Raw genomic sequence first — 15,843 nt, 5'->3', positions numbered from 1 at the left:
CCTGGACCATTGTTACTGGGAGGAGACTCCACTACACCTCAAAATATCACCTGTGATTAGTTTGATGCTTTTATTTTGTGTATCCTGGGTGTAAACCTCAAAAATTCATGCCATGTAGACATATTTCTGCAGTCTGGTGAAAGTCTGATTCCAGGGTCTAAGGACAGAGGGGGGTGTCTGCAGTACACACTATTAAACCTTTGTGTTTTGTGAAATTATCTCGTCTCTCTTTTGTTGAATCAGTTTTCACATGCCACATATCACACGTCCTAAACTCAGCACTGCTGATTTTGTTTGACTTGTTGGGTGCAGAGCTGGGAAAGTGTTCCCTGTCGCTTGTTTAATGGCGTCCAACATGACCTCTTACCAGCTGACATTGTGCCAGGTCTCAGTAATTGTACAGGGTAGAGGATGACTACACTGAGGAGGTCCGACTTGGGTCCCAGGCTATGTCTCAGGTCCTCAGAACCATGTGGACCAGTGAAGCCCTTTGGTGTGGGGTTAAATCCTGTAAGTTTTCTCTCTAATAGTCTGTTTCTGTTATCGCTTCATATTTCAGCTGTTAGTGTCGCCACAGGATCGTGTGTGTTAATGTGTGTGTGTCAGGGCTCGACATCCTGGACTCCACGCTGGGGGAGGAAAAATAAATACAAGACCCCAAAAACGCGTCTGGGATCTGAGGCAGGAATGCAGCGAGGGCATGGGAACAACACTTCCCCCAGAGTCAGAACACACACACACATTAACACACATTAACACACATCTCAGTCCAACGTACACTCCTGCCCGCACATCTGAGAAACCGAGTGTGGGTGGAGGTTTGGTTTATGTGGGGGGGGGGGGCACGGAGCTGTGGTCCAGGTCAGGGCGACAGCACTGAGGCCATGAGAGAGAGACATTCACAGGAAACACTTCACATGCTGCATGGTCTCACAGGTTGTACAGGACCTTAGTCTTCAAACAACAACCACCAGAAAATCTTCTGGTTTTAAAGATTCAGTAGAAATAAGGGTTGGGCTGAGCGAGTAAAGATCCTGCACGCAGGTGAGTATGTGTCATACACCTGCACCGCTACAGTGGTTTGACGCACATTTTTTGACCAGACATCTGAGCTGAGTGTTACTCAGGTTTCTATTTTACATTAGCTCATAAACCATGTTCTAAGTTTTATTACCAGGTCAAAACCAGAATCCAGAGTTTGCTTCCTAATTTTTATTCTAGTTTTTCCTCAGACTGGTCATCACCTGCACAGACCTGACATGATCAGTGTTATACTTTTGGTGCTTTTTTCAGATTTTTACACTTGAAAGTGAACTTTAAAAATTTTGAATTAGTGTCAGTTCTTTCTTGCATAAACCCCCATGTTCTAATGAAGTCTCACACATTTTATATTAAACTTTATCTTTTGCATAATTGTTTAAGTTTGCAAAACAAGTGTAAATCAGACTGACATGGAGTTGTTTGATGATGATGGTCTTCCTGCTTCCTGTCTTTGTGCTAAGCTAGGCTAATAGTTTCCTCCTCTTTCTTGTCTTTGTGCTAAGCTAGGCTAACAGTTTCTCCTGCTTCCAGTCTGTGTGCTAAGCTAGGCTAACCCTAACCCCCTGTTGTCTGCAGTCATATGGAAGCGGTTGCAATGAGATGAGCAGGCAGGAAGTAGTCGGTCTGTGGTAGTGGCAGTTTCTGCTCTGTTCCCATGAAGCAAACTTCTCTGGAAGTGAAAAGGATGATCTGAGGTCAGTTCTGAGATAAGGACTAGTTGCTCATTAGTCTTGATAAATCTGTCAGGGCTGGGGGGTAAATTAAAGGCGGTGCTGTCTATGATACATACACCAGTAATCCAGAGGTTGGGAGGTTTTACCCACGTCCTTATTTGAAAATGTACTCGTCAGGTCTGATTGTTGTTTTGTGACTGGAGTTTTCAGACTCATGTCAGGTTTTATCTGAGTATTCAGGTTGTTGTTTGATTTGTTTTACTTTCATGGAACATATTTCTCTTATTTATTCATATCAAACAATTTTTTGACCAGATTCTGTCCATATGTGTGAAAACCTGGATTCTTTTCTACAGAGGCTTCTGGTTTGTGCTCACATCTTTTTATTTGACTGATTTGTTTCGTGCCTGTGCTCAGGTGGCGTCAGCTGCACAGTATAAACACAACCCAGATACACTCATTACAAACACACTGAGACATTTTTAACACCTCACTGGAGACCTGCCATGTTTCAGCCTGCTTCAAGACTTCAGCCATCATCCCAGTCCCCAAAAGACAAGGATCACAGGACTTAATGATTACAGACCCATCGCCCTGACTTCTGTGGTCATGAAGTCTTTCGAGTGCCTTGTCCTGTCCCACCTCAAGGACATTACAGACCCTCTCCTGGATCCCCTACAGTTCGCCTACAGATCCGTGGACGACACTGTGAATATGGCTCTCCACTTCATCCTCCAGCATCTGGACTCCCAAGGATCTTACGCCAGGATACTGTTCACTTCAGCTCTGCCTTCAACACAATCGTTCCAGCTCTACTTAGAGACAAGCTGTCGCAGCTGAATGTGCCCGACTCCTGTGCTGGATCACAGACTTCCTGACAGACAGACGGCAGTTCGTGATCACATACTTCCTGCACAGCTGAAGAAGTTTCACCTCCCTTCAAAGATGCTGGTGAACTTTTACACTGCCATCATCAAATCCATCCTGACATCCTCCATCACGGTCTGGTTTGCTGCAGCCACAGCCAAAGACAAGGCCAAACTGCAGCGTGTCATCCACGTTGCAGAGAAGGTGATCAGCTGCAGTCTCCCATCTCAACAGGAGCCAAGATCGCAGCCAACCCCTCTCATCCCGTACAAGAACTCTTCCAGTCCCTCCCCTCTGGCAAGAGACTCCGGTGCATCAGGATCAGGACCTCACGCCACAAGAAGAGTTTCTTCCCCACTGAACAATACCCTAGTCACCCCTATGTGACCCCCCCCAAACTACAGTCAGTCCCTTTTCACTTTAACACTCTTAAAGTGCACTACACTTCACGCACTCTTCACTTTTCTGTATTGACATAGTATTTATTTAATTTTATTCTTTATTCTTCTTTCTATTTATTATAAAACTATCTACATACTTGCTCCAGACACCAAGACAAATTCCTAGTACTGTAAAGAGTTCTTTGTTGTACCTGGCAATAAAACCAATTCTGATTCTGATTCTGATTCTTAAAGCAGAGGTATCTTTATTGTTTTAAGACTAGCAGAGCTCCCATCATGCCCTGACTCTAATTAATTCATCAGCTTGATCACATCTGATTATGGGATACTTCATTAGGATGTGATGTGATGTAATCAAAAACAAACAGCAATAAAACAGCATTAAGCCGTAAGAATACAGAGCATGAATGCGATTAGATGTAAACTAGCAGTTAATTAACAAACTGTTAATTGAAAACAAGGTTCGTAATGGTGAAATTAGCAACATAAACAGCTTTTTTCCTCCTGCGTATGAATAATGCACAATCGGTTGTTCCTGTTAATGATTCTTCTCATCTGGATTTAATTTCATTATGTAAATGAGCTCCAGGCCTCATCGCACCTTCGCTTTGATCCGTCCTAATTGTCCTGATCATCAAAGACAGAGTCACTGCTCGCTGGGAATAAATCGACACTCCTTCCTCCTCCTCCTCCTCTCCTGGAATCAAATGCAAATACAGAGAGGTGATTAAAGTTTGATGTGTCTCGGTATGTTCAGCTGGATGCATATTCATTTCCAGATCTGGAGGAAAATGGACTGAGAGCAGGAATTAAATAGACACAAGATGAAAGAAATGTTGATTCTGATTTCCAACCAGTCCTTCGTCATGATTTCTTCGATCAAAGTGGCAGCAGATCTGGAAGGCCAGTCCAACACTGACATGTCAGCAAGGCCATTATTTCCTCTCTGGTGTCCCTGTGTTTGGCCTCCATTAGGGTGGTGTGGCACAGATACATTGTCAGTGATCCGAAACATTCCAGATGTGTATGCTGTAGCTACCTGTGCAACACGATACAATCCACACCCACAGTGTGATGCAATCTACAGTCTTGTGTGTCAAGTTGGTGTATGCGTCGTATCTGTGCATGGACAAACCTCTGGCTGCTAAATGCGCCAATGTGTTCACCAGCTGGTCTTTGACTGTGTCTGTCTGCTGTTTGCTGCTGAGCAGCTCTGAAACAGCTGCTGAAACACTGAGGCCCAGAACCAGTGAACCAGAACCCTGAATACTGAGCTGTGACTCGGTGTGAAGCTGAGACTCTGTGTGAAGCTGAGACTCACTGTGATGCTGAAACTCAGTGTGAAGCTGAGACTCACTATGAAGCTGTGACTCAGTGTGAAGCTGAGACTCACTGTGAAGCTGTGACTCACTATGAAGCTGAGACTCACTATGAAGCTGAGACTCAATGTGAAGCTGAGACTCACTGTGAAGCTGTGACTCACTATGAAGCTGTGACTCAGTGTGAAGCTGAGACTCAATGTGAAGCTGAGACTCTGTGAAGCTGTGACTCTGTGAAGCTGAGACTCACTGTCAAGCCGTGACTCAGCTTGAAGCTGTGACTCAATGTGAAGCTGTGACTCTGTGCAGCTGAGACTCACTGAAGCTGAGACTCAATGTGAAGCTGAGACTCAACGTGAAGCTGAGACTCAGTGTGAAGTTGAGACTCAGTATGAACCTGTGACTCACTGTGAAGCTGAGACTCTGTGGTGAAATATTTTTGTTTTCATATTCGGTATGAGGCAGTGAAATCCTCTGTCCTCCTGACTAATACACACTGTGACATTCAAACACTGAGTATAAAGTAAGAAAATGGAAACACTAAGCAAAGTGCCTCAAAACAGTGTTTTAAGTCCAGTGCTGAGATAACTGTGTGTATTTTCATGTGTGTATTTGATTCCTATGGCATCAGATGTCTTTTTCAGCTGAACATCCAACTCTCCGGGGGGAACGTTGCCCCAATTTCCTAATCTGATTTCGATGCAGCTCGTCTGTCTGAACGCCTTCGCTTTTAATTTCATCGTTTGTGGCTGAAATCACCTCTGAAAGGAAGAAGAAGAAGAAGCAACGTCTGCTGCTGCTACTGCTGCTACTGCTGCGGGAAATCAAACCAAGAAAAGTGTTTTCATTCTGAGTCACAGAACAAACCTGGAAACCCCAGCAGACACATTTCATGTTTATTTACATGTTGAATCTTTTAGGGTGTGTTTGTTTTAAATGTGGCAGCTCCACTACGTGCACAGTGTTTCAGGATAAAAAAACATTCTTGTTTATCCTCAATCAGACTTTGGAAGAACTTCTGTGGGAGATTCATTGAAACATGAAATACACATTTCTCTAAGCCCAGCTGCATTTTATATTTCTATATTTTTTATATGACAAAGTCTAGTACAAAGTGCTATAATGATTAAAACCAATTTAAAAGGGAATATATGACAAGATAAAGCTGTGATCTTTGACCATATGAGCAATAATCTAAAATACATTTCACTAAAGCCATCTGAGAAGGATCTCATGTGGTCAAAAGTATGTGGACAAGTCCACGTTATGCATTTTCATGTGTATGTGTTTGGACATAACATGGACAAGGACATAAACTTTAAAGTCCAACTATAGGACTTTAACGTGTTTTATGGGCCAACCTTTAGACTCCATCATTAGCTCAGTAGAAAGAGGTCATGTACTGCAGAGGTATAAAGATGCCTCTGCCCTCTACATCAGCAGCTTTTCCCATCATGCCCCTGGTTGTTTTGCTCCTGATGACATCATCAGGTGATCGCTGGCAGCAGATTGTTGTTTTTACCTTATAAGTCGGGTATTAGTGTAAAAATAAAAGCCTCTTACAGCCTGAAATGAAAATCCTCTGAGTGTCTGAGCCGCAGCCAACAGACTGTGTTCAGGTATCAGCTCAGTTTCAGCCCCACAGGCCTCAGTGATGATGATGAGGATGATGATGATGATGATGATGAAACATCCCCCACACCCCTCCCTCTGGTTTGGACACACAGCTTCTTGGCACGCTCACTAATTAATTAAAGAGATGAATATTTTAGTTTACGTGGGAGAGCTGAACCGACGCTACAGGCATCGTTCTGCTTTTATTTCCGTATTTCTCTGTGTGGACGAAGATAAATCCTGATTCTGTCGGCCCTTTATCCACTTGGACAAATATATCAAATGTATCAGAGAGCAGGTTTGAGAGCAGAGAGGTGAGCGCACGTAGAGCAGCTTAAAGCATGAAATCCGCTCTGAGTGGGAAGCACTCTGCAGCATGTGAAGGTATAAATAGTGGACGGCAGGAGGCCGCCGCATTACGGCAGATAAGCTCCAACAGATGTGTTTGGCTGTTGACATTGTTTGTATTTGCAATCTGATAGATCGAAAATGTTTCACTCCTATAATAGGCTTTTATTTTTGTACATTTTGGATTTGCAGTTGGCCCCACCCCCCCATCCAAGGGTGGATGTAAAGCTGCCCTGAACTCAATTTAAAGGACAGGACCACTGTTTTTACACAGCTTATTTATAAGAAGGCACAAACCTCTCAGTACCTGTTTTCATATGTTTCAGTGTGAGCCAGGGTGATGCAGAAACGGAAAGGTCCTCAATCTCAAAACCAGACCGAGTACAAAGACTAAGAGGTGGGGGCCTTTCACATATCTGTGTCCAGGGGCCTGTGGTCTGATGGTCTTTTGCCTGTAAGACACTGACAAATATAATAGCTGCTCTTCACTGACATTGTTCCACAGATGGAGTTACTTTATTAAAACAGACAGACTAACCACTGCAGTTCTCCCACTATACACATCTTTAATTTCACATGTAGGTTTGTAGCAGCCAAACGAGTCTCTCCGTGTCCCACAATCATGTTTTAACCTCGTTCAGTTTTAAATTTGACGTCTGCAGGAAACCCGGAGCAGCTGAATGACAGGTTGGGATCGGCTGCGTTCGTCCTGTCAACGTCCATGTCCTCCTGCAGGAAAAGATAAAAACCTCTCTCTCCTGAACATGGACCTCCACCTCCTCCACCACAAAACCCCGACAGCAGCACATCCGGCCCCAGACAGGAGTCCCCTTCATGCTGCTTTTATCTCAACAAGTGACAGTTTGTCATCCAAAATTATTTTAGTCTTATCTCACGTCTGTCACTGCTCTAACAGTGTTCGCAGAAACACTTTCTGCTGGTGACACTGGAAACTGACCAAAACCACAAAACCGTCTGTCCACACTGAGGATCTTCATGAACTACAACTCCCAGCTGAGTGTCAGGCTGGAGTTCAAACTGTAAAAGGGATCAAATTAGATGGAACAGTCCAAACAAGAACCACTGGACCTAACAGGGACAAAACACCTGTAGTGCAGTAACAGTAGAAATGAAAATCCAATGAATCCAGTGAAAATCCAAATCCAAGTAAAGTCCTGTCATCCAAGTGTTACTGCAGTAAAAGTCTGAAAGTACCGTCATCCAAATGTACTTGAAGTACTCATTGTGCAGAATGGCCCATTTCACATGAAGGTATCTGATATTATTGGATTCTAATTATTGATGATTATTGTGTTGATCACTTTAATGTTGGAGCTGATGTTAACTACCTTATATACTTCTAATTTGAAGTACTTTATATACCGCTGGGTAGCTGACGTTAACTACCTTATATACTTCTAATTTGAAGTACTTTATATACCGCTGGGTAGCAGACGTTAACTACCTTATATACTTCTAATTTGAAGTACTTTATATACCGCTGGGTAGCTGACGTTGACTACCTTATATACTTCTAATTTGAAGTACTTTATATACCGCTGGGTATCTGACGTTAACTACCTTATATACTTCTAATTTGAAGTACTTTATATACCGCTGGGTAGCTGACGTTAACTACCTTATATACTTCTAATTTGAAGTACTTTATATACCGCTGGGTAGCTGACGTTAACTACCTTATATACTTCCAGGGATCAATAAAGTTTGATGATCAGTCTGTATTTTGTTGGATCCATCTGATTCTGAAAAGGAACTAAAGTTCTCAGATAAATGTAGAGCAGGAAAAGTACAAGGTTTCACTACTGTAAAATATTAGAAAAGCCAATATAAGAGTGTGTAAGACGTCAGGTCGTAACAGACAGAACATTATTAAAATAATCAGAAGTGGTGCTTAAATATCAGAAAAGCATCACACAAGTGTTTTACATCACTAATGTTGTTGTTGTTGTTAATGTGGCTCAGCTGCTGAGATGGACACATTATTACTTTGCTGTTCCTGAGCTGTGATCTCTGGGTCCTGTATGAAGACCTGAGGTCTGATCCACAGTCAGGTATAAAAATTGAACCCTGACAAAGTCCCTGGAGGTTCCTGCTCCTCAGAAGGTAAATCCTGATGTGGCATTTTTGCGCTGTTGAGTCATGTGATTTGTTTTTGGGGCTTTCCACTTGATGTCGAGTGTTTTCTCAGCAGCCCTCAGACCTATAAATGGATGTGTTTTGTGGGGACGACAAATGGATGAGTCACTGCTGTTTGAAATTGAAACTTTTTCTATAATAGGAGTAAAAGTTCCAATAATGACAGTTAGTGCGAAAACACAACAGTCCAATCCCACATCCTGTTTGTCTTTATTATCACACTGAGGCTGAATGTGAAGCAAAGCAGCTCAGGCCAAATGTGAGGGCCCACTCTGCGGGAAGGAGAGAAACACTCTCTCAATTTCAATTCAGGAGATTTTGTTAAGTTTGACATGAATTCATGCACAAATGTCAGAGCTTCAGGATTATAATGAAGCTGAGTGAAGTTTTGAGCTTATACTAGAAAAGTTCATTCGGCAGTGACTGTACTTTATATGTTTAATGTGTGCACTTCTGTGGAGCCTTGTTTTAAACACTGACGTCAACAGGATGTGAGCACAGTTAAATAGATTTTCAGTAAATCAGTGAGAGGTAGAAAAGAAATGATGCTCCTACACTGAGCTGCTGTTTTTAAGTTCCCCTCAGTGTCACTGTGATCCAGGGACAGGTGTCAGTTCTGCTGCTGGTGATGTGAAGAAATTGGGCTGAAAAACAGGGATCAAGTTGTAGGTTAATACTTACTCACTGATTCCATGTTGATTCCTTTTTAAGTCTCCAAAGGATTATGGGAACTGCAGTTCCAAAAAGAGTGTGTGAACACCGTGACATTTACCTGTGGTAGAAGAGGTAGACATGTGTGACAGATAAATAACACAGAGCTTTACCTGTCGGTGCACAGGTGTTTGTTTTTGTGCCTGTTGATTTTTATGTGAGGACAAATCCAACCGGAACCTGCAGATCAAAGATCTGTCCCCAGACCTGTTTTTAGAACTGCATGAGTGTGGTCCTCCAGCTGCAGCAGCAGGTTGTTGTTGCCTCGGTGACTGTCCAGATGTTGTTGTTGTTGTGGGAAAGTGTGTGTGTTGGTAAACCTGCTGCACATGTGGAAGGTGGAGCTCCTGAATGATGTTAATCTCTTCCTCTAATTAAGCGAAGCAGCCGAGCGCAGAGGCCCGGGCTGGATGTAAATGAGCAGCTCCTCCTCATTGCGCTCGACGCTTTAATGAGCCTCATTTCATCAAAACTGTTCCAGTTGTTTCAGCTAATGCAGATCTTCCTCCCCCCGTACCTGTCAGCAACACGAGTCCCTGATTAGGATTCTTTTAACAGCTGACTGACAGCATGACACTATCAATCAGATGCATGTAATGAATTTATATGATTATTATATTTCAACAAGATCCTTCAGAGCACAGAGACCACATCTAAAAGGACCAAAATCAGCCCCATCAGAACCGTCGGCCCTGAACTCCATCTAAACTTCATTAGCTGTGTGAATCTGGGCTCAGTGGGGCTTGTGTCTGTCGGTGGAGCAGGTTGAACCATCCCCTCACCTGTTCCACCTGCTCAGGGTGAATGTTGGTCTTGATGGAGCTCAAACCTCCACTCACTGGTGTCCGTAATGGAAGAAGATGCAGCAGCTGCCATGACAGTCCTGCAGCAGCGTCGTGCAGACACCTCCACCGGCTGCATGAATCGCTCAGTGTGCACGGTCAGTCCTGGCCTCAGTGCACTGTACTCTCCCTGCAGCTCTCCTGATGCTCACACAGCCTCCTCGTTGTCAACGCCCTCAGTCTCCACCAAGCAAAGAAACACGTCCAGAAGAGGCAAACAAATGTGTTTTTCAGCAGCAAACAGATAAAGATTTGATCCTTGTCACCCCCCGAGGAGGCGATTTGGATGTGAAAGGAGGCGCGCTACAGAGGAGAAGCTGCTGGTTATGAATGTGCGTTTGATTTCATAAAGCGACGGAGGATCTCATCACACTGAGCTGCTTGTTGAGTGTGGTCCAGATGTGCTGTCGTTCAGCCCCAGGCCATCAATGCCGTCCTGTTTGCCTTGTTCCTGCCACACTGAGGGGCCCTGATCTGCATCTCAGGCGGGGGGGGGGGGTCATGCATTCAATGTACAGGCACAGACCTGACCAACCAGATCACTGACAAGACCAAACATGATCTACTTTTACTGTTGAAGTAACAAAGTACTTTTAACCAAGTATATGCACAGTACACAGGAACCCGTACTTCACTGGGGTGTTTTTATGTTTCATAACTGTACTGCAGCAATCTGCCCCACTGTCTACACTTTGAAAACAGTTTGCACATGTTTTAGGAAAATATGTTTTTTTAAAATGTGTTTATAGATGAAATTGTCAGATTGAATTGGTATTTAATCCCTTTAAATCTACTACTGCACTACTGGGCATGGTTTATATAAATCATCACACTAACTGCACAGCAATTAATGAATGTGAATGCAATATCTAAATATTATTTTCTATTATTTTTCTGCAATACTTTAAGTTTTTATACCAAAGTTGCATGTTGCTGTTAATATACTTTTACTTCAGGCAGCTTCTACTGAAGTCAAGGGTCTGAGTACTTTCACCGCCTTGTACTGCTGAAAAAAATCAGTTGTCTAAAATAAAACTGTTTAAAAATATTTCTTAATCTGAACCTGCTATTTTTTTTTTCAACACAAGAAGTGAACAAAACACTGACACATCATTGCGTTGCAAGATGTTATGTTGACCGTTTTTCCACCTCCAGCCATGTTTGTGTCCACCTGATGAATCTAAGTCCCTGTTCCCTTTAGAATATAACATCTGTCACATCTGCACTGTCGACGGTGTTAGAAAAGCTTTTTCTGATACAAATACAATGACTTCTGTTTTCTCTGAATTTAAAAATAGAAAGTTACTGGTCATCCAGGCCTTTATATCAGTTAGAGACGCTTGAAGTCTGGTTAACTGGTTTGTGTTTCAGGTTTCATAGATAGATACAGCTGAGTGTCATCTGCATAGCAGTGGTAATAAATAGTGTTCCTAATAACATTGCTTTAGGGAAGCATGTATAAAGTGAAGAGAATCAGTCCTAGCACAGAGCCTTGTGGAACTCCATAACTAACTTTTGTGCATGTGGAAGGTTCATCATGGACATGAACAAACTGGAATCTGTCCGATAAATAGGATTGGAACCACTTTAACGCTGTTCCTCTGATACCAGTCACATGCTCCAGTCTCTGTAATAAGATGTTGTGGTCGATGCAGCTCTAAGGTCTAGCAGGACAAGTATAGATACGAGTCCAAATAAACATCAGAATCAGAATCATTTATATTGGCCAAGTTTGTGCACACAAACAAAGAATTAATAAACAGTGAGTGCCAACACTAAAGCAGACTGCAGAACCAGCAAGGAACAGTTGCTTCCTCCATCTGTAAATACTTACATGCAGTGGTACTGCGGGGAATAGGGTGGGTCTTTGTGGACCACCGATCTGAACCAAACAGTCTCTCAGTTCTGACTGAAGATGCCCACAGTGATAATCTTCATCGTGATGCAGAGACACCTGTCACAGCAGCAGAGTGCATCCCATAATGTTGCTGTAAGCAGATTAGGCCCTCTAATGCCAGGTATTTGAGGAATATTCATGCAGCTAAGTGCTTATGTAATGTCTCCAAGCCTCCTGCCTTTTTGTTCCTCCTCCCTCCTCCTCCGCTGACTGAGGAGCCCCGAGGCCTCCTCCCCCACATCAAAGCCTCCGAATCAGAGAGGAGACATGTTTGTGTACACATACTGTACGCACATATACAATGATGTGTTCAACAACACAAACCTGACACCTCAGTCTGCTCACAGATAATCTGCTGCTGCTGCAGCACAGAAACACAATATGTAATTTACATGAGACGGTATCAGTACACACTCTGCCGACCTGTAGAAAAACACGAAAACACAGGAAGGTTTTCTGATGTAAAACCATGATTGAATTAGTGCAGGAGAGTTGTCTCTGTGCAGACGCCTGGAAGTCTCTCAGCTTCTTTTTACTCTACATTATATATTCAAAACACTAGAACAGGCACAGACTGAACTGGGGACACTGGGGTTTTTACAGTCTGCTAGGACACATTCTCCCTGTCACTGACTCCTGACCCAGACTGGTTTCAAACCCACAGGACTCTGATCCTGTTCCCTGTTTGTGTCCTGGGTGCCTTGTGTTTGTTTCCTCTGTTTGTGTCCTCTGGTAGTCTGTCCCTCTGAAGGCGACCTGTCTCTGATTTGTCGTCTTCCTTTAGGAGATTTCGAGCGTTACACAATGGTCTTCTTCTTCGCCGACCCATGCAGCTGCACTGTCCATCCCTCTGCCACACCACAATGCCATGTTTGTGACGGTGGGCGGGTTTGGGTGACGACTCCCAAACCCACTCTGAGTAGACACTCACAGACAGCCACCACATACATGGAGACAGACCTGTTCAACTGCTGCAGGGGCACACCTGGACCCAGAGAGTCAGGTGTGTCATTTTGACATCATAATGACATCATCGTGACAAAACATCTACTGATTTTTCATAAATCGAACCAACATCCGGAGGACAACATTATAGAAACAAGGACTAATTCAGGATGTTGGTGAAGCAGCAGGTAATGCGGCACAAAGTGAAGACAGAAACCAGCAAATAAAAATGTTTAAAAACTACAAAATAAAACAACAGACATCATGAACCTGGGCAGCACGGTGGATTAGTTGTTAGCACTGTTGCCTCACATCAAGAAGGTTCCTGGTTTGAAACCCATCAGGGGCCTTTCTGTGTGGAGTCTGCATGTTCTCCCTGTGCTTGTGTGGGTTTTCTCCAGGTACTCTGGTTTCCTCCCACAGTCCAAAAACATGTATGTCAGGTTGATTGGTGACTCTAAATTGCCCATAGGAGTGAGTGTGAGTGTGTGAGGCTGTTTGTCTCTATGTGGCCCTGTGATGGACTGGGGACCTGTCCAGGGTGGACCCCTGCCTTTCACCCAGAGAGAGCTGGGATAGGCTCCAGCAGATCCCTGGGACCCTGGTTAGGACTAAGGGGGTCTAGATGATGGATAATGAACCCAGCTCCTCCCTGACAGCTCCTGTGATTGGATGAATTGTGTATTTAGTGTATTCAGGTACTTTGAGGTGTGACCTTTAGCAGCTCCACCTAGAATAACAACAACGGTGTAGGTGATTAACAGGATCAAACACAGAAGCGGTGGTGATGATGACACTGAACCCACTTCACATATTTAACTCAGTTAAATGCAAACATCACAAGTTCAAAAATGAAACTTGATGTGCAGCTTTATAATTCATGCTCCTGGGTGGTGTCAGTTTGATTTCTGTGCTGCTGGAAGCAGACGTCACTCTACAACTTACAATAAAGCAGTTAAACACGTAGAACACGTTACTGTTTTGTTTTAACGAGGGGGAAGGTGTTTGATTACACCAGGTTCCACTTGAACCTATACATCAGAAACACAATCAGAATAAAATGAGACTCAAGATTAAAAAAACAAAACAAAAAACAGATAAAACAACAGATTATTGATGAAGTCAGTGATTTATAGACTTAAGTCTTGTGGTTTCAAGATGTATAAATGATAAAATGGAAATTTCTTCAACACAAAAAGGATTAAAAAGTGAAAGGATCTAAATTAAAAATGTATGTAAATAAAAGCAGTGAAGACAAATTTAACATATAAATCTTAGCAGTAATATCAGGTCTCAGTTAAAGCTTGGTGCAGTGAAGGAACATAAAGGTTTTTGCTACACAGACGTAAGAGCTGCTGCTGATCTCTGATGTTTCCTGTGCACAGATTATTTCTGCTGGATTAACCCTGTGTGGCTGCGTTTGCAGGAACATTGTGATGTGGCTTCAGGGAGACAATGACACCAGCAGAGCTCTTTGTTTCACCGTGTTTACGCCTGAGGACCAGTTACAGGACTCGAGGAGGAGGAGGAGGAGGAAGGCAGGAGGTGACAGAAACAAAGAGGATGAGACCAACAGCAACAAACAGCAGCATCACAGATTCACTGATTCACTGTGCAGATGGATTTTATCCAGGACAGAGAAGAATGTAGAGACCTCACAGATCAACCCCCACACACCGAGCACCAACATCTGTATAGATACACCAACATCTGCAGGAACAGGCTAACATCTGTATAGATACACCAACATCTGCAGGAACAGGCTAACATCTGTATAGATACGCCAACATCTGCAGGAACAGGGTAACATCTGTATAGATACACCAACATCTGCAGGAACAGGGTAACATCTGTATAGATACACCAACATCTGCAGGAACAGGCTAACATCTGTATAGATACACCAACATCTGCAGGAACAGGCTAACATCTGTATAGATACACCAACATCTGCAGGAACAGGGTAACATCTGTATAGATACACCAACATCTGCAGGAACAGGCTAACATCTATATAGATACACCAACATCTGCAGGGACATGCTAACATCTGTATAGATACACCAACATCTGCAGGAACAGGCTAACATCTGTATAGATACACCAACATCTGCAGGAACAGGCTAACATCTGTATAGATACACCAACATCTGCAGGAACAGGCTAACATCTGTATAGATACACCAACATCTGCAGGGATATGCTAACATCTGTATAGATACACCAACATCTGCAGGAAAAGGCTAACATCTGTATAGATACACCAACATCTGCAGGGACAGGCTAACATCTGTATAGATACACCAACATCTGCAGGGACATGCTAACATCTGTATAGATACACCATCATCTGCAGGAACAGGCTAACATCTGTATAGATACACCAACATCTGCAGGAACAGGGTAACATCTATACAGATACACCAACATCTGCAGGAACAGGGCAACATCTGTATAGATACACCAACATCTGCAGGAACAGGCTAACATCTATATAGATACACCAACATCTGCAGGAACAGGGTAACATCTGTATAGATACACCAACATCTGCAGGGACATGCTAACATCTGTATAGATACACCAACATCTGCAGGGACATGCTAACATCTGTATAGATACACCATCATCTGCAGGAACAGGCTAACATCTGTATAGATACACCAACATCTGCAGGGACATGCTAACATCTGTATAGATACACCAACATCTGCAGGGACATGCTAACATCTGTATAGATACACCAACATCTGCAGGGACATGCTAACATCTGTATAGATACACCATCATCTGCAGGAACAGGCTAACATCTGTATAGATACGCCAACATCTGCAGGAACAGGGTAACATCTGTATAGATACACCAACATCTGCAGGAACAGGGTAACATCTGTATAGATACACCAATATCTGTATAAATGCACCAACATCTGCAGGGACATGATAACATCTGTATAGATACACCAACATCTGCATAAATACACTAACATCTGCAAGGGACATGCTAACATCTGTACAGATACACCA

This window comes from Mastacembelus armatus, chromosome 21 (assembly GCF_900324485.2).
Source record: "Mastacembelus armatus chromosome 21, fMasArm1.2, whole genome shotgun sequence".
Lineage (NCBI taxonomy): Eukaryota > Metazoa > Chordata > Actinopteri > Synbranchiformes > Mastacembelidae > Mastacembelus > Mastacembelus armatus.
The sequence above is the reverse complement of the archived record's forward strand: the minus strand, read 5'-3'. Positions refer to the sequence as shown.